The sequence below is a fragment of the Homalodisca vitripennis genome, chromosome X, assembly GCF_021130785.1.
Source record: "Homalodisca vitripennis isolate AUS2020 chromosome X, UT_GWSS_2.1, whole genome shotgun sequence".
Classification (NCBI taxonomy): domain Eukaryota; kingdom Metazoa; phylum Arthropoda; class Insecta; order Hemiptera; family Cicadellidae; genus Homalodisca; species Homalodisca vitripennis.
The window spans coordinates 159,914,605-159,939,975 of NC_060215.1; the positions used below are offsets into that span (position 1 = coordinate 159,914,605).

A 25,371-nucleotide genomic window follows, 5' to 3' on the forward strand; every position below is an offset into this window, starting at 1 on the left:
CATTTCAAAACCACCAACTTTGTGCTCAATGCAAATTCTGCACCGTCACTTGTGTGAAGTTTTTGATTAATTTATATATATTAACGAGTATCCAGAGTTGGAATTATTTTAATTTACATTATTCTTACTGAGGACTTTTTCAATTTAAGGCCTACCCATGTGATGTAGTATTGAACATATTCTGACATGTTTTTCCTAAGTACAGTTAAACTATATTGGAATTGAACGAATAAGGCTTTGATTATTGTAACACAAACAGAATTTCGAGAGCTTTGTAAATTGCATTATAAATTACAAATTAAATCTGATATATACATCTTAATTATTTTTTAATTTCACAGACAGGCTAATGTCAATTTGAGAATAAAGCTTTACTCATTCATCTATCTGTTTTGATGTTAACTTTGTCAAACTCATGTTTCGTTCAATATTTTGTGCGATAAACTATCCTCAAGTAATGCTTACGTCATTATCAATAATCAGAGAAATTATTACTAATAGCAAGTCGGTTATCCCAGTATTACCGGAAGCTTATGTTACAGAATCGAAACACGTTATTAAAAAGAATTTTCGTTATAGTTTTTGTCAAATTTATTACTTTTAATATTCTAACAAAGTAAATATAGCAGACAATAATAATTATTCACCAAACAAAATCGTTTTTACTTGTTTCAAATTTAAATCTCACATTCTAACCATATTATGACTAAAACGAGTTAATCGTACTTAATGTACCACTTTGACTGGGCTGACCATGGTGAGGAAATGAAAATATTAATAGTTTTATATATATATATATATATATCAGGTTTAATGTTGGTAGTTAAAAATTTGTCCTAAACATGAGAAAACATTATAACTAACAGAAAATTCATTATTAGTTCATTGTATATTTATAAGGGCTACGCTTCTTAAATCAATGCTTTCTAGTTACGTATGTATACAATAATTACAGGATGATTAGCATTCTCGCTATTTTTTACTTGGTAAACAAAACTTTTCTCAAGCCGCTTCTACTACTTTTTACTTTAATAAACAAACCTACACATTTGCCAATATCCACTCTGTAACCAGTCTCAGAAAAGGTTAAGGATACGGCCAACCGTGGCTTATAACTCTTCGTCATCCAATATCAAGATATAAATCGACATTTCATCAATTTCGAGATAACATTGGCGATACAACACATTTGATGGCACGTGCTCCAGAAAACCGTGAAAATACACCAAATTTATTAAGAGGTGGAATTGGTCCCTTTATGTTTCAAATTAATTTAATATAATCTAATAACTTTAATCTTAAGGTTTTTAAAGATTTCAAATTTTAGACAGTTTTCGAAAATATATTTTGATGTACTGTATAATATTTGTTGAAGAGGCTGGCAATGTTTAAAACTAATAAAACGTCAAGGCAAGATAAATAAAAACATATACGTTGTTAGATTTGACAATGTTTTGGATTTACTGCCTAATCTGTAATGTTTACATGCCTGCACAATTATTAATATTTCACACTGTGGTATTATTAACACATCGATATTTGTTATATGAATGTTATCTTTCTTTGTGTCTCTGTGACGAAGATAAACGTTGACTCGTCATACACAGGGAAAATACTAACTATGAGATGGATGAAATGTGGACTCGTCATACAAAGGGTAAATACTAACTATGAGATGGATTAAACGTGGACTCGTCATACACAGGGCAAATACTAACTATGAGATGGATGAAACGCGGACTCGTCATACACAGGGTAAATACTAATTATGAGATGGATGAAACGTGGACTCGTCATACACAGGGTAAATACTAACTATGAGATGGATGAAACGTGGACTCCTCATACACAGGGTAAATACTAACTATGAGATGGATTAAACGTGGACTCGTCATACACAGGGTAAATACAAACTGAGATGGATGAAAACGTGGACTCGTCATACACAGGGTAAATACAAACTGAGATGGATGAAACGTGGACTAGTCATACACAGGGTAAATACTAAGTATGAGATGGAAGAAACGTGGACTCCTCATACACAGGGTAAATACTAACTATGAGATGGATGAAACGTGGACTCGTCATACACAGCGTAAGTACAAACTGAGATGGATGAAACGTGGACTCGTCATACACAGGGTAAATACAAACTGAGATGGATGAAACGTGGACTCGTCATACACAGGGTAAATACTAACTATGAGATGGATGAAACGTGGACTCGTCATACACAGCGTAAGTACAAAACTGAGATGGATGAAACGTGGACTCGTCATACACAGGGTAAATACAAACTGAGATGGATGAAACGTGGGACTCGTCATACACAGCGTAAGTACAAACTGAGATGGATGAAACGTGGACTCGTCATACACAGGGTAAATACAAACTGAGATGGATGAAACGTGGACTCGTCATACACAGGGTAAATACAAACTGAGATGGATGAAACGTGGACTAGTCATACACAGGGTAAATACTAAGTATGAGATGGAAGAAAACGAGTACGTAGTGTTTCACCAACACAAATAAAGTATTTAAAATGGCCGCGGAGTTCCAGCATACGTTACATACCGAGGCCGCGCCGCCACATAATATCGAACAGAGGATACATTGCAAATTGTTACGTGCAAAATTTCCCATTTCTCTTCCAGGTCTTCTGTTGAAATAAATGTTAGTCTGTTGGTCTTACTAGTCATTTTAAAGGTTTTGCCAAAAACGTTTATCACTAAATAGTTAATAGTTATTTGTTTAACATTTTGTGCAGATATTTCTTTTCAGTATCATTCTCAACATTCCTGAGATAAGTAATAGTCACTAAAATATACCTAATATCCTAGTGCAGTTGGATTTATGTTTGAAGAGCAGTGTTTAGAGGCCATGAAGTCGGAGTGTTAAATTTATCTCTGAAACAATCGCAAGAGAGACTAGAATAGGCTCATCAATGCCTCTTATTCCTCACCACCAACCTCAATTTACAATGAATCGTTTATCGTCACTGCTTGTCGAGAGTATAATTCCTTTCCTAACCACACTGTCAGTAAGGTTGGAAGTCCAAACAGGAATGCAGCCTTACTGAAAGTTTAACTACTGGAAACAATATCAGCGATGAGGGCGGGCTGAAGAAGTCTAAAAGGGGATCGGCCTTTCTTTAAATAATTGATTGCATTATATCTATAACCAGGTCCGTGCTTTTAAGTTTTTCTTTATCGAGAACCAAATAACAGTTTAAAAATCTTTATCAATCGATTGAACCATTTAAATAATAATATTTGAAATGTATAAAACACTTAGAGCACTTGGAAATGCTATTTTAAAGTATTCAGAATCGACCTATGCAAAATGCAGGCACTTGAATAATTAATATTTTATCATTTTTTGAACTGTAACAGTGTTGACATGAATCAAAGCAGAAACCAAATATACAAGTAGACAATCCTATGTTACAATTCGAGGTGGCGATATCAGCGCGGCTATAGTTCACTGTAGCAGATACCATATATACAAGTAGAAAATCCTATGTTACAATTCGAGGCCGGCGAAAACAGCGCGGGCCATAGTTTCACTGTAGCAGATACCATATATACAAGTAGAAAATTCTATGTTACAATTCGAGGCCGGCGAAAACAGTGCGGCCGTAGTTCACTGTAGCGTATCTATTCTGTAAATAAGCCGTAATTTAGTCCAGTCAAGTAGTAAAATAATCGAAACCACTGTCCCTTATCACCGCTCATAATATATTGTACGTGCAGGAGAGCAGCTTCTACCCTAACCCTCCTATCACACACCTTGTTTTGATGGTCTCACCTTATAGGAATTATTAGAGACGCCACCATTTTGGATAGGGTAAACCTTTTGAGGTCACGTTTGTGACAGAAAGTATTTGATCGATCATTATAAAAGTTTGTATGTATATATATTTTCCACATACGTAAAAGGTTTATAATTGATGTAACTCACTAACAGGCAGTGCTGCAAAATATAAACGTTATCAGAGCGCCTGCATTATAAAAACTGCAATTACGGTACAGTTATTCAATAGCGTATCACTAATTGAAGGCGCTAAGTTTTGACGTATATTTGTCATTAAATAAATTTCTGCCTGACCTTAAAGTGGTCTACCACTCAATATAATAAAATACATGGACGCGTACAACGGCTATACAGATACACTTTTGACTTATATTCTTGATCATGGTAATAAGGTAAACTTTACATCAGCGTTGAAAATATAATTCACTTGACCCAGAAGTGCTTATACACGGGCAAACCTTACGAAAAGCACGCGAAGCCGCAGAAAACAGCTAGTATATAATAAAAACTTACTAAAATTAGACATATCAATTATCATGCTGGAGATACCTGGGAAACAAGGACATGAAAGGTAATAGGAAGAAAGACTGTACTGTACCGCCTGTTTGGCGGCAGTGTTGTTGAAGTCCTGGCAGCGCTTGATGTGCTCGCCCAGGCAGCCGATGTAGGCGATCACGTGAGGGATGAAGCTCTGGTCCAGGGTGCCGCTGAAGAGTCGGTTGGCCAGGGGTCCCTGGGCGTAGACCGGGACATCCTCACCGGCGCGGGTCGCCCATTGCCGAGGCGCAGCGGACCCGTGGACGGAGTTGACACTGGTGGTGTTGGCGGGGATCGATCTGGGAGCAGCGTAGCCCGGGCCGTTACCATACAGCAGGGTAGAGTAGGGCAGGCCGTCCATGTCTGACACCTTGGTGTCGGTTCCTGCAGAAAGAAGGTCATCACTACACAGACATTTGGTGTATTAAATGTACAAGTATCATGCACAACTACATATTAACTGTTTAATTCCTATTTAAATACGTTAATTGTATTGAAGTTTGATTACATTTTACATACATGACTCTAGTGATATAAGCCCCGTATGTATGTTTTGTAAAAGCAATCTACAAGTTGTTGTTGGGAAAGAAGTGTAAGATTTATGATTAAACTGGATAAACATACATTTAAGGTATCTCAATAATGCGTTCGTGTTTCGCTCGAGTCATACTGTTTAATTAAGAAAGTAAAGGCTACACTCTTGTCCATGGCCAGCAGTTAACTTTCGAAAATGTTAAAGTTTTTGAATATTTCAGCCATTAGTCAGCGCCTGGTTTGGTATATATTGTGTAGTTAAGCAACACAACGCTATACTTTCATACATGGACAGTCATTACTTTCGTACTGTTATAGCTCTTAGAATTTACAAGCAACAGTCCAAGCTTAGCTGGAATTATATTGCCTAATTAATCACTAGAAGGCAGTACCTTAGCAAGTACTGAAAATTTACCTCAACATCACATAAAAAGCATATTTTTCTTAGGAATTTACACAGATTATACTTTTGTGTTGGGTTTGTGGACTGAAGTCATTCATTTTCAAATGATTAGTTGTTACCAGGAAAAGCTGGATGTTTTACGCAAATGAATTTTTAATAATTGATCACGTAAATACTTATTAAATCGATTATTATCACAAACATTTTATATTTTAAGATGATAGAACACGCTTGCAATTCGTCAATGCCTCGGAAACGACCTTACCGGGGCCGTCGCCAAGCCTTCTGGTGGACGGACGAAATTGGCGAGCTCAGGAGAACTGCACTAATGTGCAGACGTAGAGCGCAGCGAGCTCGAAACCGGCCTGAAGCTATAACTAGGTCGGCAGAGCACAAGGCTGCTAAGAAAGCTCTGAGTGCAGCAATTCGTTTGAGCAAAGCACGATGCTGGCGTGAGCTCTGCCAGGAAGTGGACTCGGACCCTTGGGGAAGAGGATACAAACTTGTGCGAAAAAAGCTCGGAGGAATAGGGAAAAGCACGGAAATGCCTGCTGAAATGATTTCGACGATCGTGGAAGCTCTCTTCCCAAGTCACGCTGTAAGGCGGGAGGAGAGAGTAGCGAGACCGGTACCAGACGTTCCCATTTTTACGGAGCAGGAGCTTGTAGCGGCGGTGTCTACCATGCGCAACAAGAAGGCTCCTGGACCTGATGGCATTCCAGCTGAGGTTTTGAAGATTGTGGCGGCGAGTTATCCACTCTTGCTGCTGAACATGTTTAATGCATGTTTGGTAGCGGGTGTGTTCCCGTCGCGCTGGAAGGTTGCTAGGTTGGCGCTGATCAGCAAAGGCAAAAGTGATCCGAACTCCCCGTCGGCATACAGGCCACTTTGTATGCTTGACACCGCGGGGAAGCTCTATGAAAGGTTGCTGAAACCCAGGTTGCAGTCGTCCATCGAAGCCGCCGGAGATCTCTCTCCCCGGCAGCATGGCTTTCGAAAGCGACACTCAACTCTGAACGCCATTACAGAGGTGATCAGTGCCGTCCAGCAGGCCGAAACAGCTTGTCACCAGGCTCGGCCGATTGTGCTGTTGGTTACACTTGACGTAAAAAAACGCGTTTAACTCTGCTCGGTGGGAGGACATGCTAGAGGCGTTGCAGCGGGACTTCAGCGTGCCCGACTATCTCCTGGTCATTGTGCAGGACTACCTGAAGAACCGACGGCTATTGTATGAAACCAAAGACGGAAGGAGAACAAAAGAGGTCACTGCCGGTGCGGCTCAAGGGTCTATTCTCGGCCCAGACCTATGGAATGTTTCATACGATGGTTTGCTTCGCCTCGAGATGCCCCACGACGTCTACCTCGTGGGTTATGCTGATGACGTGGCTGCAGTTATCACGGCGAGGACGCCGGACTTGGCACAGTTACGCCTTAATCAGGTAATGATTCGGGTCAATGCCTGGATGACGAGCCATGGACTTTGAGCTGGCGGTCGCCAAGACCGAAATCGTTATGCTCACTCGACGGAGAATCCCCACTCTGATCTCTATGAATGTTGGGGGTGTCGAGGTTCGGACAAGGACTGCGGCGAAGTACCTGGGTGTGTTACTCGACTGCCGTCTTCGGTATTGGGAGCACATTCAGGCGCGGTGTGTGACAAAGCCTCTAAGGTGGTTATGTCTCTCGGCAGGCTGATGGCTAACGTAGGAAGCCCTAGGTCAAGTAAGAGACGCCTCCTCATGTCTACTGTAAACTCAACCCTTCTGTATGGCGCAGAGGTTTGGGCGGGTGTCATGAGGATAAGGCGATACAGTCAAAAGCTGTTATCGGTACAGAGAAGAGCGGCACTTAGGGTCGCCTTCGCCTATCGCACCGTTTCCGGTTCGGCCGTGGCGGTCGTGGCTGGGGTGATTCCTATTGACCTGCTGGCCATCGAGAGACAGACCGTCTTCCGGGATGCTGCCGAGCGGGGTAGAGAGGATGCCATGGCTGCTGCCAGGGCGGAGACTCTGCAGGTTTGGCAGCGGAGGTGGACGGAAGGATCGGACGGTCGCTGGACCTTCCGTCTCATTCGAGAGCTTCAATCCTGGATAGATCGTGGCCACGGGAGATAGATTTTCTACCTGTGTCAGTTCCTGACGGGGCACGGTTACTTTAGGAAGTACCTCTACAGGATGGGAAAAGTCAGGTCGCCTCGGTGTGCTTACTGCCCGGAGGAAGATGATGATGTTCATCACACCTTCTTCGCTTGCGGGCGCTTCACCGAGGCCAGGCGAACGCTCGCCACCACAGTTGGTGATGTTACGGCAGAGACCATTGTGGACATGATGCTGCAGAATGAGGACGCCTGGAATGCAGTCACCACTCACGTACATGCGATCCTTCATCAGAAGCGTGAAGACGGATGCCTGGCTGACCCCTAGCTTCCGAAACAAGTAGTTTTTGTCCTGGTTGGGACATAAGACACACGGACCAGGCAAGATGTCATCCGAAAGGGTTCCGGCCTGGGCTCTCCGTGGCCCGTAGGGGGTTTAGTGGGTAGTCCGCAAGGGAGTCCCACACTCCGTGCGCAAATGCATTCCCCCTACGTAAAAAAAAAAAAAAAAAAAAAAAAAAAAAAAAAAAAAATTATTTTAAGAATTAAATTAATAAAATTGTCCACGTCACGGATCGTGTTCTCATTGACCCACACAAAAATTACATTTGAAGCCAGAATTATTTCCTTACATTTCATATTTAGATCTCTTTCATTAGACGCAATAATGCGTTATGTTACAAAAGAAAACATTAGGCGGTGATGATACAAAGAGCATTACATTGAATAACTGCAAATTGCTGGAAATGACAGTAAAAGAAAGTTCTGGAGATTTATTTCAGTAAGATTTATATACCCACTTCAGTATAGCGTTCGAATTCATTGAAAGCCCATCTCACCAAGATATTGAAAATCTGTTTAATCTCTGTTAAAATCTATTTTATCCATTTTAATAATTTAGTATAATTCTGAAGTTACCATTAGTTCCGATGTATATTATAAGATTTGAGAGAGTACTCTCTAGATGTAGTGTGTAAACATATCACATGATTCATGTAAGATAAACCAACAAAACACATTTAATGAATCCACTAAAAAGAGACAACTGCCAGTATCAATCTGTACCTAGTATGGGGTTTGCCGAGCGGAGTGGACAGTCCACCGAACATAAGAACGTGGGAATGGTCTGAAGTTACAACTGTAAGAGTCTCCAGCGGGTCCGTGACTGAAAGGACCTCTAGCAGCGAATCCTCGAGCACCAAGGTCTCCTCCAGGGCTCGGTAAGGATTGTTGTAATGGTGAGCGTGATCAATCCTACCACCTGGACAAACACTTGGCTCACTACTAATAACACTTTAAATTCGCTTATTGTTATAGGGCAGTAGACAAGGTTATTCTACTATATATCTCTATAACACGTTGCATTAATGTAGAACTGTGGAAAAAGTTGTGAAATTAAGACGAGTTAGATCAACACAATTTTGATAATCTGATAGTAGGCTTAGCTTGTATATTGATGTTATGAGCAACTTGTGTCCACACCCTACAAATTGCTTCTTAAGATGATAAACAAAGTTACAACTCAAAGACGTCTCTGTTTACTATAGAATTAGGTCATCTCTTCTGGAGAGCATTAGTCTATGACATCTAATAAACCACAACTAGCCTAATCAATGGTTTTATCAGCGCTATTGGTGAGATCATTTAATTCGATTCCAATACCATTTAATGAATTCAATATAAAAAATCGTCCGTCAAGTTTATATCATAAGTAGAGATATAGTGTTTTGTTTCTTATACTTGTTTATTATACCATACACTTTAACACTATATCATAAGTAGAGATATAGTGTTTTGTTTATTACACTTGTTTATTATACTTGTTTTTAAAGTCAAGGTTTTAACATCATTGTTCAAACCATTCCTATTATTACTATGTAATATGCATCATTTAAAACAGGGATATCCGTGTTTATGAACGGAAAACACTAACATGTCTATATAACGTAATGTGTATATACCTATATAAATATAACGGAAAAGAAACATTTCGTGTAGATATTTTTCTTGATGAAAGCAAGCTTTTATTACTATTAGGAAAAATCTATTATCATTTATTAGCATATAAAACTGAATACATTTTATAATAATGAAATAGCTAGAAAGGAACGATTGATACGAAAATAAAGGGCAATAATATTTTTATATTTAAAATCATTGTAATTATTTTATCAGGTTAGTTAGTTGTTCACTGGAGCAATAGATTGCAGTTCAGATATCGATACTTATTGTTACTGATTTATTATATCACTTAATGATATAAAATGTTCCCCCAATTAATTTTTGTTACTACAAATTCAATACACAACAAATACAAATAAAGTATAAAACACTCGTCCGTTCACAAATTAAGGTTCAGTTTTAACTTTCAGGAGTCGTTCAAATAATTTCTGGCTAATATTTGTGATATTAACACAATATACAGTTTATTGTTATACATTTTTATAGGTAACCACGATTGCAATGATCAAACTGGATAGAAATGCATTTGTATATAAACTCTACATTTTAGGAATGAAATGAACTACATATTTGATATGTTGCATTTAACTTTAGGAAAGTCTTTTACGACACTTGGTATGGTGTACTCCCACCTTTTTATATCACCAAATGACGGAAAATATCTGGAAAATAATTAATGTCTCTACACATCCTCAAAATAAAATTTAAAACATCCTAACCTTTCAAAAATTAATATTCAGTTAAAACGTACAGGACATCCGTTATGTATAAACAGGAGTATTACAAAGAGATTCTGGCTAATGTCCGTGATATTTAACAGAATAAACTGTAACACTCTAGAATCACACCTTACTGAGAACGGTTCTGCTGTAGAGGAAGGTCTTCATTTATTTACATACAAGGGTGCACAGAATAATTTAAACTATGCATGGAGACTAGAAGCGTCTCCTCACTTTAACGTACTCAGTACACAAGGCTTTGTTTATTGTTTAAATATTCCGCAGTGGAGGCCAAAGTAAACTCACCCTAAACTGGATATCTCATTATCAAAAGTCAATGAATAAGTCTAATCAGATTAATATTGCAACTCGATTGTGATTTAATAAATTTTTTTATTATTATAACTAGATAAACACTCCCTACCAGTTAAACAACACAATAGTTTGTAGAGTAAAACTCGTCATAGCTGATCTTGACGGCACCGAGCCGTGGTCGGGACAAAAAAATTCGGATAACCCTTGCTGCAAAATCCTCCTATTTAAAGAAATGTTGTGTACATATTTTTAACGAAAACGATGCTTATATTAAATCACAAAAGTGCATACATTATTGCAGATCTAGTTTCTAATTTCTTCTATCTGTGAAAATGCCCGAATAATTCGGTCTCCTTCATAATATCAGAATGTTTATTTATCATCCCTATACAGGTTGAAAATGGGACTCGTCACGACATTGCAAAATTAATCAATTGCGGAGCGCGGCGTAATTACATAAACTAAAGAGTACTCGATGGGCTTGAATGTGAATAAATTGCCCCGTTATCGTACTAGACCTAGACGGCGCCGTTATCATCCATCAGAATAAGCCGTTAAGGGTCTGAGCTAAGCTTGTCTGAGATTGCGTGTGCTGAAAACTGGAGATTGTCGTTTGCCACTCTCTTGTCTTCTCCTCTCCGAATGAAAAACTAGGGCATTCATGAATTGTGATGTGAGCAAAGTGGAATACTCTCTTTATTACCGATACCCTATATTAATCGTACATGTAATTTGCAATGTAGAGCAATATAATTTTAATGTTCAATATATGTCTATTATGCTAGTTATTGTTATAAAATAAGCGAATGTTTATAATCTGTTATCATGAAATATATATTGCTCTGTAGGAATTATAAGTTATTTTTAAGCGTTCTGGAATGTTGGTACCTTTATACAGTAATTTTACTACTATCAGCCTCACAGTTACAATTATGAGTGATGTAGGTGTACCGCTATCACTGTCTCGACCTTATCATACAACAACCAATAAGTCTATGAATGTAACGCAGCATATTATATGATTACGATTATTATCTATGATTAAATTAATATTCACAAATCGCGAGGATACGTTTCAAACTTATAATTGTTTCGAGAGGGAAATTTTGAACCTGTTACTGAACTGACAGCTGTCAGCCCTACGACTTCTTTTATTGTGCAGCTTACGGTTAGAATGTTTAGGTATTTATACAATATATTTGTTAGTAAATGTTAATGCAATATTTATTCTGTTTTGGTGGCCACCTAGTAGATATATTAAACTTAAAAAGTTACTATTTATTGAAATATTTAATCTTTATAAGACCAACTATCGCAATTCATTGCAATCTGAGGAATTTTGCCTATTCAAACAACTACAAGTTTTTTTTTCTTTTGGCTGGAACAATGTTTTAAGTCTTAACTCTGCTTTAAACCTCTGTCGATTGTTATTATTGATTTTACATATGTATAGGTCAGTTATATAATTGATAATTATTCGACTGGCAGCAAAGCTCAATTTTTAATTTAATACAATTATTTCAAAACTATAAAATAGTCAAACAGTTTACAGTTCCCGTGAATCTATATTAATTTATAAAACCTGTAGACGACTACATTGATTAAACATTCACATTCAAGATACATAAAAACATAAATTGATAATCCAGTCTAAACCGCAATCTATCCGGTACGCAAAAACCTTTTAACCCCCACCCTTACAATAAGCTACCGTAAACTAACTATAGACAGGCGGGGACAATTTCCTCATTCTCACCACGAAACATACTGCAAATGAGGTGGCTCGCTTTTTATAAACAGCTTATTCACACAAATTCCAACCGCTGTCTCTTTATTGTGGGCTCTAGTAAAGGTTACAATATTCTCAGAATGCGGTCCAGTATTAAATTAGCAACTCTTAGACCTATTTATGCGTTTACTGATATTCAGTATGTGAATAAAACCCGAGAACACGGCCTCAACCATACGGGTAGTCTCGAGTGTTACGAGGTGTATATTTCTGTAAGTGTTTGCGCTTTTTTCATTCAGCCTAAACAAAGTGAAATAGTTTTTAAGGTGGCCTGCTATGAACAAGGGTGTTAAAATTTGTACTTCACTGTTACGCTTGGGTAAACGTGTATTGTGCCATCTTATTAAACTTGATATGAAGGTTAGAAACTCTAAGGGGGGGGAGGAATGCACATTTTGTTACCAGACAAAATTTACTATAAATATTATGCAGTATTCAAAATTAATAATTGCTATCGCTAATCCATTTTTAAAACTTAGTGTTCTTGCCAAAGGAACATTTCTAGCTATAGGCGTTTTTTTTTTTTTGCAAAGTGTAAAAGCTCCTTTCTGTAATGATGAAATAACCCTTATTGTCTGTAGTTGAAATGATTATATTTTCTTACACATAACGTAGGTATGAAGGGCTCATTCAATGTGAATGTTGAGTTCAGCTCCTTTTCATCTTCCACTTAGCGCAGCGTCTGAAATCTGACGCTGTCAAAGACTTGGAACCGAAGAGATCCAAAACAAGTCGGTGACCAAGAAGCTTAAGACAAACTTTTTTCCATCGTTCCACCATAGAGAGTACAAAATACAGCGTAATCTAGATAAAAAGGTAGTTTAAGGTTGGATTTGTTTAGATTAAGGTTGTAAAATATTAGAAAGTATTATGAGGAAGGGCTCTTGTGAGAGGATTTAGATAATAAGTTCGATTGGCAATACGCACCCTCAAATAAACCAACACATATTTTATTTTTAATAGTATCTCATTATATTGATTAAAATTTTAAATAACAATGGAGATCATCAACCGACATATTGAACACAACTTTCATACCAATTATGTTTAGTATTATTCACTACAATTTATGTTGTGTTGCAATAAATATGTGTTCATGAACCAACGTGAGAAAGCTTTCTTTTAAAATATCTAAACATTTACATAAATTTACATGATTAAAAACAAATGAGTGACTTTTCCAAAACACATTAAAATAAAATATATGGAATAAGAAAATATAAATTCCTATATTAAACTATTCATTTCATTTTTACACATTATAATCATTTCTTTTCATTACTTTACGTTCAGGTACCTTGAAATTGTAAATGAAATGTATTCAAATTATGAATGATCCCTGATATATAATACTACGTTCTTAAAATTAAATACAAGATGTTCTTAACTTACTTTCGTTTGCACTTGACACATATTACGCCTAAAAGATTTTTCCCTAAACGCAAACACAAGCATTGGCACTCCCGAACGTTGCCTTTTGAATCCCGTCCTCGACCTCTTGCCTCTCCCTTGTTCCTGATTTTTGATGTTGTTGCCCCTCCACCAGCTCTCCATGACCACGCCTATGCTAAATCGCTCCATCATAATTGGTGAGTACCAATTTTTCATATCAGCATGGCTGTCCCTTACATCGCCGCATGATTTTTAGAAATAAGCATTTCCGCTGCTTAAGCAAGCATTTCCTGTTTGCTCTTCATCGGTGTCTGGGCTGATGTGCGTATCCACTTACATCCGGAGGATTTTTGCTTCGAATTGTTATACAAGACTTCCTTTCCAGCAACTATCTGTACATTGAATCTATGAATTTTGTTATACTAATAATTACGTGTGTCTTACAGTACCAATTATATTTTATTTGCTATTTTAGAAATCGAGTTTTTAATTCCATTTCTTTACACAATTGGACAACGGATATAACCAAATTGTAAACAAATTCAAAAAATAACATGATAAAGCAAGATTGAAATTTGAAGACCAACTTCTTGCTTTTTGTTTTGAAGATATTATAAATATTATTTACACAAACAAAATAATAAGCTTTTTACAGAAACATTTCTACTTAAAAATGCACAAAAACTGTTCTTGTTTGGCACAAACAAATTCAGTCCAGTTTTCAAGGTTATTTTCTTACATATTTTTGATCGTAGTAAAATTGTCGTTTTTAGTTATACATTATAGAATTTTTTAGGACAATTTCCTTTTATTTTGGAACTATTTATTATTGTTGATAACGTATCATCAAATCGTAGTTTCAAACATTTATATTTTAATTCATAAATAGCCTAATTCAAGTTGAGATTAATATTCAGTTTTTAAATGACGATAACATTCTGCATTACGGCGATTAAATAATGATATATATATATATATATATATATATATATATATATATATATATATATATATATATAAAACGTATGCAGACATACTGCATTCATGTCACGTTATCCCTAGTAAAACGGAACACAGAAGGATAAAATAGTTCTGCAGCGAATTTTCGTTTATCTGAAACGTTTTGCAGTGGAAATAAATTGCATGATCAATCAGTAATAAACTTCCTCTCGGAGTTAGTTTTTCAAGCCATGTTTCACAATTTAAAATTGTTTCCAAAATTTGATACATGTTTAGAAACATAAGTAAAAATATAATACAATTTGACATCCAATGTGCCTTGACTTGCTTTACCACACATTTCAAAAGTTCTCCCAAATATTTTTTTGTTCGAAGTGCAGATTAATTGGTGTTTAGTTTGAAAACTTTCCAGTGTTGAACGCGGGTTTGTCACCGAGTCAAAGGAAAACGTTTACAAGGATATAATAGTTTTTATCAATCGGTCGAGTACAGATAGTACTCGCGCGAGGGCTCTAATCTACTTGTGATTAATAACCATTACCACGTAGGAAAAAAATACTACACCGTGATTAAAATACTAAACAGGTAAATTCTGTTATTAAATTTACAAATATGTGTGTTATGTTCGTGTATGCTAATGAAAAATTTATATATTAAAAATCATTATTTTATAGGACACTTTTACTAAAACTGAGACTCCTCAAAATGCATATATATTAATGCATAATATATAATAAAATATTGAGAGCCCGTCTCCTGGAAATATCAGTTAATTAATTACAAAGAATTACCTTGACTGATTTTACATATCCTCCTGGAATAACGTAATTACAAGAACGTAACCATATTGCCTCAATTGGTAAAAAGGTTAATGAGGTGGTAATGCCTCACAGAATCTTCTTCTGAAACCAATTTAAAATGTGTAATTTAATAAACCCAACTTGTATCTCAGTACCTTGTCTTGTATAAAATACAGGTTGCTGCGATTTTATTCTAATTTTAGTATTAACAATAAAGTAGGTTTCACGCAATATCATATTGTACAATACAGAACAAATTATTGTTGTGTTTTCTTCCAAGAGCTCAAAAGAAGAATACTTTTTTTATAGCAAGTCAAACACAGAACATCTCAGTGTTTAATAATTTAAAGGTTCTATTTGTGGTTAATCATTTATACATAATTTATTGATATCATGTGAGATACGATACCACTATCAAGTTATTTTTATATTAGGCTTAATTTGGGGTATATAATGGTTGTTTCACGAAACTGTCTTTTGATTCCCATTCCAAAAATACAATTTTTGTATTATTACTAATTTCAACAGTTTTTGAGAGTATCTATCTAACTTAAAGAATGGATTGTAAGTTTTAGCATAACATTTTATTATTATAGGTAAATCAGCAGATGTTTAACTAACAATAACAAAGAAAAGCTATTATTTTGACTTAATAAATAAAATGAAGCATTATAATTTGACACTTGAATAACTGAAACTCTTTACCTAGCAGAAACTTATATGTTGGCAATGGAGCCAGAGGTTCGATATATCCTGTTGGAAACCGATTCAAATTTCAGTCGCACTTCACTGACCTTTATCTGCCTATATCTTTAATAATCGAATCTTCGGTTAAATCAAACAGCTTATGGTATATGTTGTAAATCAGCTTAATCTTGTTTATATTAACACTTTTGTTATATTTTTTTGTTATTTACCAGTGTTTTATTACAACCGAGTAGCACTGAACGATTGCTTGGACTGGATTATTGCCGGTTTTTTTATTGCCACAGTCACTCTGGTTACGTAGTCAGTTTTGATTGACGCGTCACAGCTTATTCCTAGATTACACAAAGACGACACTTTTAAATGTCTTTGCTGGCTATACTTAACATTATTGGAAAGGAATGCATGATTTTCTTGTTTTTTATCTTTTTATCACTAAACGACAAGTTTTATACAAATATAAATAAAAAATATAATTGTGAAATTAAAAAATATTAACCGAAGTAATAAAACTAATTTACCAGAGCACTTTAGTGGCAACGAACTAGATTTATGAACTGTTGAGCGCGTAGAAAGAGGTTAAAACTAATGTGTTTGAAGTCTAGGTACATGGATTAAAATCCTAAGTACTTTACCTTATTAAAATTTAAACAATTTTATTTTTCAAAACATGTATTTAGAAACAAGTTAAATTGTGTAATTTGACGATTTTTGTAAAACAAGTTTATTAATAATAGCAACTAACACGTAATATTAATAGACTTGTTAAAAACTTGTTGTTACAATGGGATGTCAGTGTTATTACTCAACATTGCTTTCTAGTACACAATAAACTACTTACAAAATATTTTCATGTTCAATTTTAAATTAGCAATTTTATGTCGATTTTAAGCAAGCAAATAATTCCAAGAAACAAAAGAAACATACATATATATGTATACAAATGTCCCTCTTAACAACCTTTTGAAGAATGTTGTCGACGGATTTAGGGGTGATAAAAATGGGTGATATATTCCTCGATTTGTCCAAAGCTTTAGTCGTGTGCACCATGAAATATTGTTGCACCAGTCAACACCATTCGCACCAGTCATTAGTGCGGTAAATGTGGTGTGCGTGATCCCCACCACTTATAGGTGATATAATCCTCGATTTGCCCAAAGCTTTGGTCGTGTGCACCATGAAATATTGTTGCACTAGTCAACACCATTCGCACCAGTCATTTGTGCGGTAAATGTGGTGTGCGTGATCCCCACCACTTATAAGTGTTATATTCCTCGATTTGTCCAAAGCTTTAGTCGTGTGCACTATGAAAGTGCACTTTAGTCGGTTACACCGGTCAAGACCATTTGCATCAGTCCTTTTGTGCGGTAAATGTGGTGAGCGTGATCCCCACCACTTAAAGGTGATATATTCCTCGATTTGTCCAAAGCTTTTAGTCGTGTGAATCATGAAATATTATTGCACCAGTCAACACAATTTGCACCAGTCATTTGTGCGGTAAATGTGGTGTGCGTGATCCCCACCACTTATAAGTGTTATATTCCTCGATTTGTCCAAAGCTTTAGTCGTGTGCACTATGAAAGTGCACTTTAGTCGGTTACACCAGTCAAGACCATTTGCATCAGTCCTTTTGTGCGGTAAATGTGGTGAGCGTGATCCCCACCACTTAAAGGTGATATATTCCTCGATTTGTCCAAAGCTTTAGTCGTGTGAATCATGAAATATTATTGCACCAGTCAACACAATTTGCACCAGTCATTTGTGCGGTAAATGTGGTGTGCGTGATCCCCACCACTTATAAGTGTTATATTCCTCGATTTGTCCAAAGCTTTAGTCGTGTGCACTATGAAAGTGCACTTTAGTCGGTTACACCGGTCAAGACCATTTGCATCAGTCCTTTTGTGCGGTTAAATGTGGTGAGCGTGATCCCCACCACTTAAAGGTGATATATTCCTCGATTTGTCCAAAGCTTTAGTCGTGTGAATCATGAAATATTATTGCACCAGTCAACACAATTTGCACCAGTCATTTGTGCGGTAAATGTGGTGTGCGTGATCCCCACCACTTATAAGTGTTATATTCCTCGATTTGTCCAAAGCTTTAGTCGTGTGCACTATGAAAGTGCACTTTAGTCGGTTACACCAGTCAAGACCATTTGCATCAGTCCTTTTGTGCGGTAAATGTGGTGAGCGTGATCCCCACCACTTAAAGGTGATATATTCCTCGATTTGTCCAAAGCTTTAGTCGTGTGAATCATGAAATATTATTGCACCAGTCAACACAATTTGCACCAGTCATTTGTGCGGTAAATTTGGTGTGCGTGATCCGCACCACTTATAGGCCAATTCTTACCTTAAGGACCCTCATCATTTTATAGGAAAAAAGCGAATAAAGAATTAAATAAAAGAGGTTATTTACATTCAAACATTGCTATAATATATGTAACTAAAATTATACTTTGAATGCATTATGATTAAATTCGTAAAATAATTCACACTACTTTTTTATACATTTTCCATCTCTTATTACAAATAATTTACTGTATATAATTCTTAGTAGAATGTCTCTGTTAATATTAAAAGCATAATGTGGATAGTTATTTTTTATCATGCACATAAAGTCATATTTCATTAGAATAAATTTAATATGACTTAAATGAATAATATTCTGATCAAATTTATGAAATTCACGCACATGTTCTCATATCTCAAAGTCAAGTTAAAATTAATTTGGTCTCATTATGCAAAGACTAACAGGGCATGTTACAATTCATTATATTTTACAAACATTATTTATTGAATCTGACTTTATTTTTCTGGTTAAATACCACCTTTTAAATAGTTTTAACACAATACTTTAAATTTATTTTAATGATTGAATTCTTCCAGGAGTTTAGAGTGATTATAATTGTTTCTAGTATATCATGTTGAAATACTTTTAAGGGTTCACAAAATGTGTTTAAACAAAATACCACAGTAAAAGTTGGGACACACATAACCGCACCGTGCCCGACACGTGAGTTGGCCGAGTGTCGGTGCGGGCTCGGCTCGGTTACCGTGAGGCCGTATGCAGTCCGAGCGCAACAATCTCACTGTTTGTAATGGAGCATGTTTCTTTTGATTTCGAAGAGACAGATACTTAAAACATATTCGGAAGATTAAGTATTGCTTGAGATAATTGTCAATTTCATTGTTGTTATTTTTATTAATCGCTGTGGTGAATGAAACTTTGCAATGCTACAGTAAAGCTTTGTACAATCAGCTAGTATGTAAAATTTGTAAATATCATTATTTTGATTATATTTTTTATCCCTATAATTCTTGTTCATTGTGTTTCACTGCAGTGAATTTCGGTCAAATACACTATAAATAGTATATTTGGTGTTTTTGTATTAAACCCAAGAGCTATAGTGTGATGGCAGAGAGTTTGCCATGTAGCAAGCCCGTTTATAATAATTTGTAAAACATAGTAAATATTTGTAAAAATATACGGTACTGGAGAACATACAAAAACACATTTTACAATTTTTTTTTCTTTTATAGCTCTGAGGACATATAATTTATTTCCAGAATTAGTAATAGTAGTAGAAATATAAATATATTTTCTAAAAAAATTAGAGTATGGTTGATCGGTCAAAATGATATTGAGTATATATTTAAGATAATAAGTTAATGTATGATTAGTCTTGTCTGCTAAGTTATAATAATATTGAAATAGACACATTAGAGCATTATAAAATAATTATTTATAATTTAATATTTAATGTTACATGTATAAAGCCTAATATTTGAATCGTAAATCATGCATAAAACTTTTTTTATTTAATACAGCACACTAGTTATACTAAATTTAAACTTTGATACGTAATAGTACATTATTTACTACATAAGCTACAATAACTCCTATTTATCATTTCATTCTTGCTCGTTTCCGCTATTTTTATTTTTTACCCTTTTTGTATATAGTATCCCCAACACACGCAAAGTATTATGGGGTACCTAAATTTCCCTTATTTTGTAAATATATTCCCCTAATTATTAGTTTAAAAAAAGAAAGAAAAATCTAAAAAAGGATGTAACCTACTTTTGATATTTTATTACTCTAAGTACATAAATTAGAAATAAAGTAAGTAGAACACTTTTGTTATATTTGTTATTTACTGCTATAGTAAATACGTTATGTCATAGTATTATTTATTAATAAGCACTGGCAATAATATTTATTTGTAATATTCAGTTTGTCATTTTGGGGAATTAAAGGATTTCTTATTATTATTATTATTATTACTATTATTATTTATTTTTAACATGGGTTTTTCTTGCTTGAAAATCTTATTGTAAATCAAATATTTTTTATTTTTAATTTATTGAAGTGAAAAGAATAAATAAATAAAAATTTCATAGAAACATTCTAAATATGACCCTTAAAAATACCGGAATAAATTTATCAAGCAACTTCAATACATCAAAGAAAAATAGATTTTTGCGAAAATAATTACAGGCTTGTTATTTATTAATTAATGAAAAATGTTTATAGATTTTTTATATTTCGAATTTATTTGTTTAAAATCACTTAATGTACAACATGGTTTCCAAATTCTTTGTAATTTTAGAACAACAAGAAAATATGACTAGTTTATTCTAAGGTAAGAAAATGTAATACTTTTATCAATAGATATGATTTTGTACGCGAACACAGGATGTAGAGTTTGTAGGCTATACTAAATAATGCAATAAAATAGAACATGTAGACTACTTAAATAGTTTATAAAGAAGAACGCAACAATAAACAGCATATGATGCCGCTCGTAGACCGCACCGTGCCCGTCAAAATTCAAACTCCACATATCGGTGACGGTGCGGGCACGGTGCGGCCACAACGGTCTGGTGTCGGTGCGGACATGTACGGATTTGCAGGTTGGAAACTGCGCTGAAATTCTTTCACCGTATGACGGCCAACACACGGCCGACTGATGTGTCGGGCGCGGTGCGGTTATGTGTGTTCCGGCCTTAGGCGCCCCGCATATTGAGACGCAGTCTGAGCAGCGCAGCGCAGCACAGGGCGGGGCAGTTTTTGTAAAGCACGTGTTCGCTAGAGAGCGCGCATATTGTGGCGCAGGGCAAGGCAGGGCAGTGTAGTCCCGCACGTCGACTGTCCGCACTTGTGGTCGAGACACAGAAACTGCTTCACATTGTTGACCTGCGCCGTCTTACGCCACTGTTTTGCAATGGAATGTCAAGAGGAAAAGTTAATTGAAATGGTGCGTGTTTATCCAGTTTTGTATGATACCAGTGATGGAAAATATATGAAGACTAAATACAAGCAAGAAATCTGGGGAAAATCGCAAAAGAACTCAACATTGCAGATGGTAAGGGACTTGTTATTAGTTAACCCTAACAAAATCTATGTATCTTATTATTTTCAGGTTATCTACACCGAATTTCTGTTTTATATATCACATAAATAACTTTTCTGTACTACAGTGATATTATTAATATTTTGGGATAGGGATAAATACATTTACATAAATATTATTTAGAAATAAATACACGATTCTTGTAAAATGTTGTAAAAATTAGTTATTTTGAGATATACAATGTCAGGAACAGAAATTATTTTACTACATTAAATTTTTTACCACAAAAATTTAGTTTTATTGTAAACATTTGTATGAAAGAATTATAATTCTGTGTACAAAAAAGGCTTTATATAAAATAAAAACTAAAACAATGGAGGATAGGCCTACTTTGTGTAGGATGTCAATTTTTTAAATGAGCCATATAACATGCCAATGACTTATATTTCTAACAGTATGGACAATCAGAAGATACAACCTCCAGTGGGTTAACTCCAGTCGTAGACCAACTACAAACATGAATTTAATATTGTCCTTCAGAGACTCGTTCATCCTGCCACTCCACACTTCCTACTGAGTTAAAGTATGCAGTGTACTTCTGTCTTACTGCAAAAGCTGCTCGTACACTTCTTGCTCGATTCCTTGATACTGGAACCAGTTGCTCTTTTGGTAATTGTCCAGTTGAAACATCTTCACTATCAACATTTACTGCAGCATTTCTGCGCAGATAATTATGTAGCAAACAAGCTGCTTTTACGACACTGACAACGCTAGAAACTTTAATCTCGAATGCTTTTTGGAATACGCGGAATCGCGATGCTAGAATTCCAAAAGCACACTCAACAGTTTGTCTGGCCCGTGAAAGCCTGTAGTTGAACACCTTATTTTCATGGTTGTCTGTAACTTGCTTCTTTGGGTAGGGTCTCATCAAGTTGCACATTAGCGGGAAGGCCTCATCCCCTACAAACACGTATGGCATACTATGTTGAAAGGAGGGAAGTTCAGAAGGGGAGGGCAGTTTAAGACTTCCTCTTACCATTTTTTTTCCAATTCGCAACTTGAAAAAATATTACCGTCACTGAATCTCCCCATGGATGCCACATCGATGAAAGTGAATTTTGATGTAGCGTCAACAGCTGCCATTAGGACGATGGAGAAAGTGTGTTTGTAATTGTAGTATGATGATCCAGATTTGTTTTGTTTCTTTATAACAATGTGCTTCCCATCAATCGCTCCCACACAGTGAGGAAAATTCCATCTTGAATTAAAATCAGACGCAATCGACAGCCACGTCTCTGATGTAGGTTGTGGCAAATAATCCGGCTGCATAGTTGTCCATATTGCGACGGAGACCTCATTCACAATGTTAGCTACTGTTCTATCTCCCATCCGGTAACTGTAGCCGATGCTTTTGTAGCTGTCACCAGAAGCCAGATACCTACAACAAAAAATATATATATGCTACTTTCATGCAATAGATAACTTAATAGTTGCAGTAGATAGTTCTGGTTTAGCCTAGCGGAACAAACGTATGCAACAAAATTGTTTTTGGTAAATAGTCATTTTCCAGTGTGGAATCCCCTTACCTGTTTATCGTTATAAATAAAATAAGTATTAAGTTCTCTCTCTCTTTTTCAGTTGAAGAGGTAAAATCTATGTGGAAGAAATTAAGGAACAACCATAGAGATGCTCTACGCCGGCAAAAAGCGTATGATGAAAAGTGGTGCAGCAGCAACAGATATTAAACCATGGAGGTTTCAAGCTCAAATGGAATTTTTGTTGCAATACATGGTTAATGAAAATCGAGAAACAAGTTTTACCAATGATGACCCCAAATCTGAACCACAACTACGAGGACAACCAGAAACACAGCAGGCAGAAGAGAACCAGGACGTCGAAAAATAACATTACCGGGATAGTTGATGAAGAGTCTCAGCCAGACACAGCCGACGTTGAAAGAGTTAACTCAGTTGATTTGTCTGTAAAGGAAACCTACAGATAATCTATCGCCACCACCATCAAGACCACAAAAGAAATTTAAAAAACATGAAGTTGACACCGTAATAGTAAAAGCTATTGAACAGCGTGAGCAGAGGGCAACAGAGAGGGGCTAAAGAAAAAAAAAAACTGGATGAAAAAATAGCTCCTTCAGATGATTTACATCTATTTTTCATGTCGATGTATGAGCTAACAAAAAAATGCCTCCTTCATCCCAGCATATTGTGAGAAGGAATGTCTTTCTGTCAGTAACCGACGACGAGGAAGCACGTTTGCTGAACATTCAACAACCTACCCATTCCCCACAACAGCCCCGGCATCAAGTTCATCAGCCTATGTATGAGGATCGTCAGTTAACGTATGACAACTGGTCACGTTCTCCAAACGTCTTGTCTCCGGAAACTTCTACCTCTTCTTCAGCTCTAGGACATCGTTCAACGTCGACCTCGCCTTATGCCCCTGAAAACCCCAGTTTGCCAACGTCTTCACTGGTCTCTTTTATCAATACCTTTAACACCTAATGTTTTTAGATTATTACAGTAAGGCAATATGATTTTTCCATTTTTTCATTGTACTTACACGTTTTCATATTGGTGTTATACTTATAAATAAAAACTTACCTTAGAAATACTGCTAGTTTTTCTTCACTCCCAATTGGTTTTTGAGCATTACATCCCTCGGAAGAAATAAGAGGTTGGACCAGGCTGTGAACTTCTTGGAATTCCGCTTTGTTGAGACGAAAATAGTTCGTAAACCTTTCACTACACAACTCTTTTGTCAGAACAAATTCACCATGAGAACTTCTTTTTTTCAGGTAGTTACTGTTTCTACGCTTGTTCTTTCTTGTTCTCTGATGAAGTAGTAATAATAAATCTAGGTCGGCATCAGAATCTGAGTCAGAACTCAAATCCAAATATTTTGACAACATGCTCATCATACAAGGTTTTAAACAAGGTAATAAACTAGGTAAACAAGGTAACTGTTATTGTTATGTTAAACTATTATAATAAAACAAAACTATATCAACAAACACACAAGACACTGAACTGCTGTATGATAACTGCTTCCCAATATGCGAGGTAAACTGTGCGACGCAGATTTTTCGCCGCTGCTGCCCTGTGCTGTGCTGCGCTGCCCGGGCCGTGCCACGTGTGGCAATATGCGCCCTGGCTTAAATTGTGTTTCAACCAGTTGTCGAGCAATGTCCCTTACAAGATTTTCTGGCTGTAGCAGGAACTTTGCTGTCATCCTCCCCAGTAGCGACTAGCGAGTGGGCGTAGAGAGCCGCAGGAGTAGCATGTGATACTCTCGTGTTAGTCACTATACCGGTCGCTTTACCTGCAAACACACGAGGAATTAATAACAAAGTTGACATCATTAATGTATTTTTAAACCAACATCAACCTGATTTCTTTTGCATATCTGAAACTTGGTAAAATGAACACAATAGTTATTGTGTTTATTTTAATGGCCATTCTCAATCATCTGCAACTACTCGGAAGTCCCATATACATGGCGGTGTTGCGACACAAAAACACTACAAAACATAAAAAAAGCTCTCATCTGAAATGGACATTGAGTGTACAGGAATCTCCATTTCGAAAATTAAAATGAATTTAATAGTAATTTACAAGCCACCTAATGGAAGCTTTGATGTCTTCTTAACCATTCTAAATGACATTTTTTCTTTCGCTCATAAGACATCGTACCACACCACAATATGTGGGGACTTCAATATAAATTTTTTAGATAAGACTTGTAACAAAAGACAAAACTTAGTTGACTTACTAGATTTTAAACTATTATAACACTGTTATAAAGGAACCCACTAGAATAACTTCTCATAGTGCTACTCTAATTGGCAATATAATTACCAACTTGCCAATACAAAATATTATTAAGTCGCATGTTATAAGACCAGATTTTTCTGACCATGATGCTCAAGTTTTATATTTTGTTAACTCCAGTAAAAAGTTAGTACCCGAAACCG

At 36.0% G+C, this 25,371-nt stretch overlaps 1 pseudogene; it reads right to left on the reverse strand.

The window, feature by feature from the left end:
• LOC124369710 overlaps nt 1-25,371 on the reverse strand; it is a 67,750-nt pseudogene that overhangs the window by 26,453 nt on the left and 15,926 nt on the right.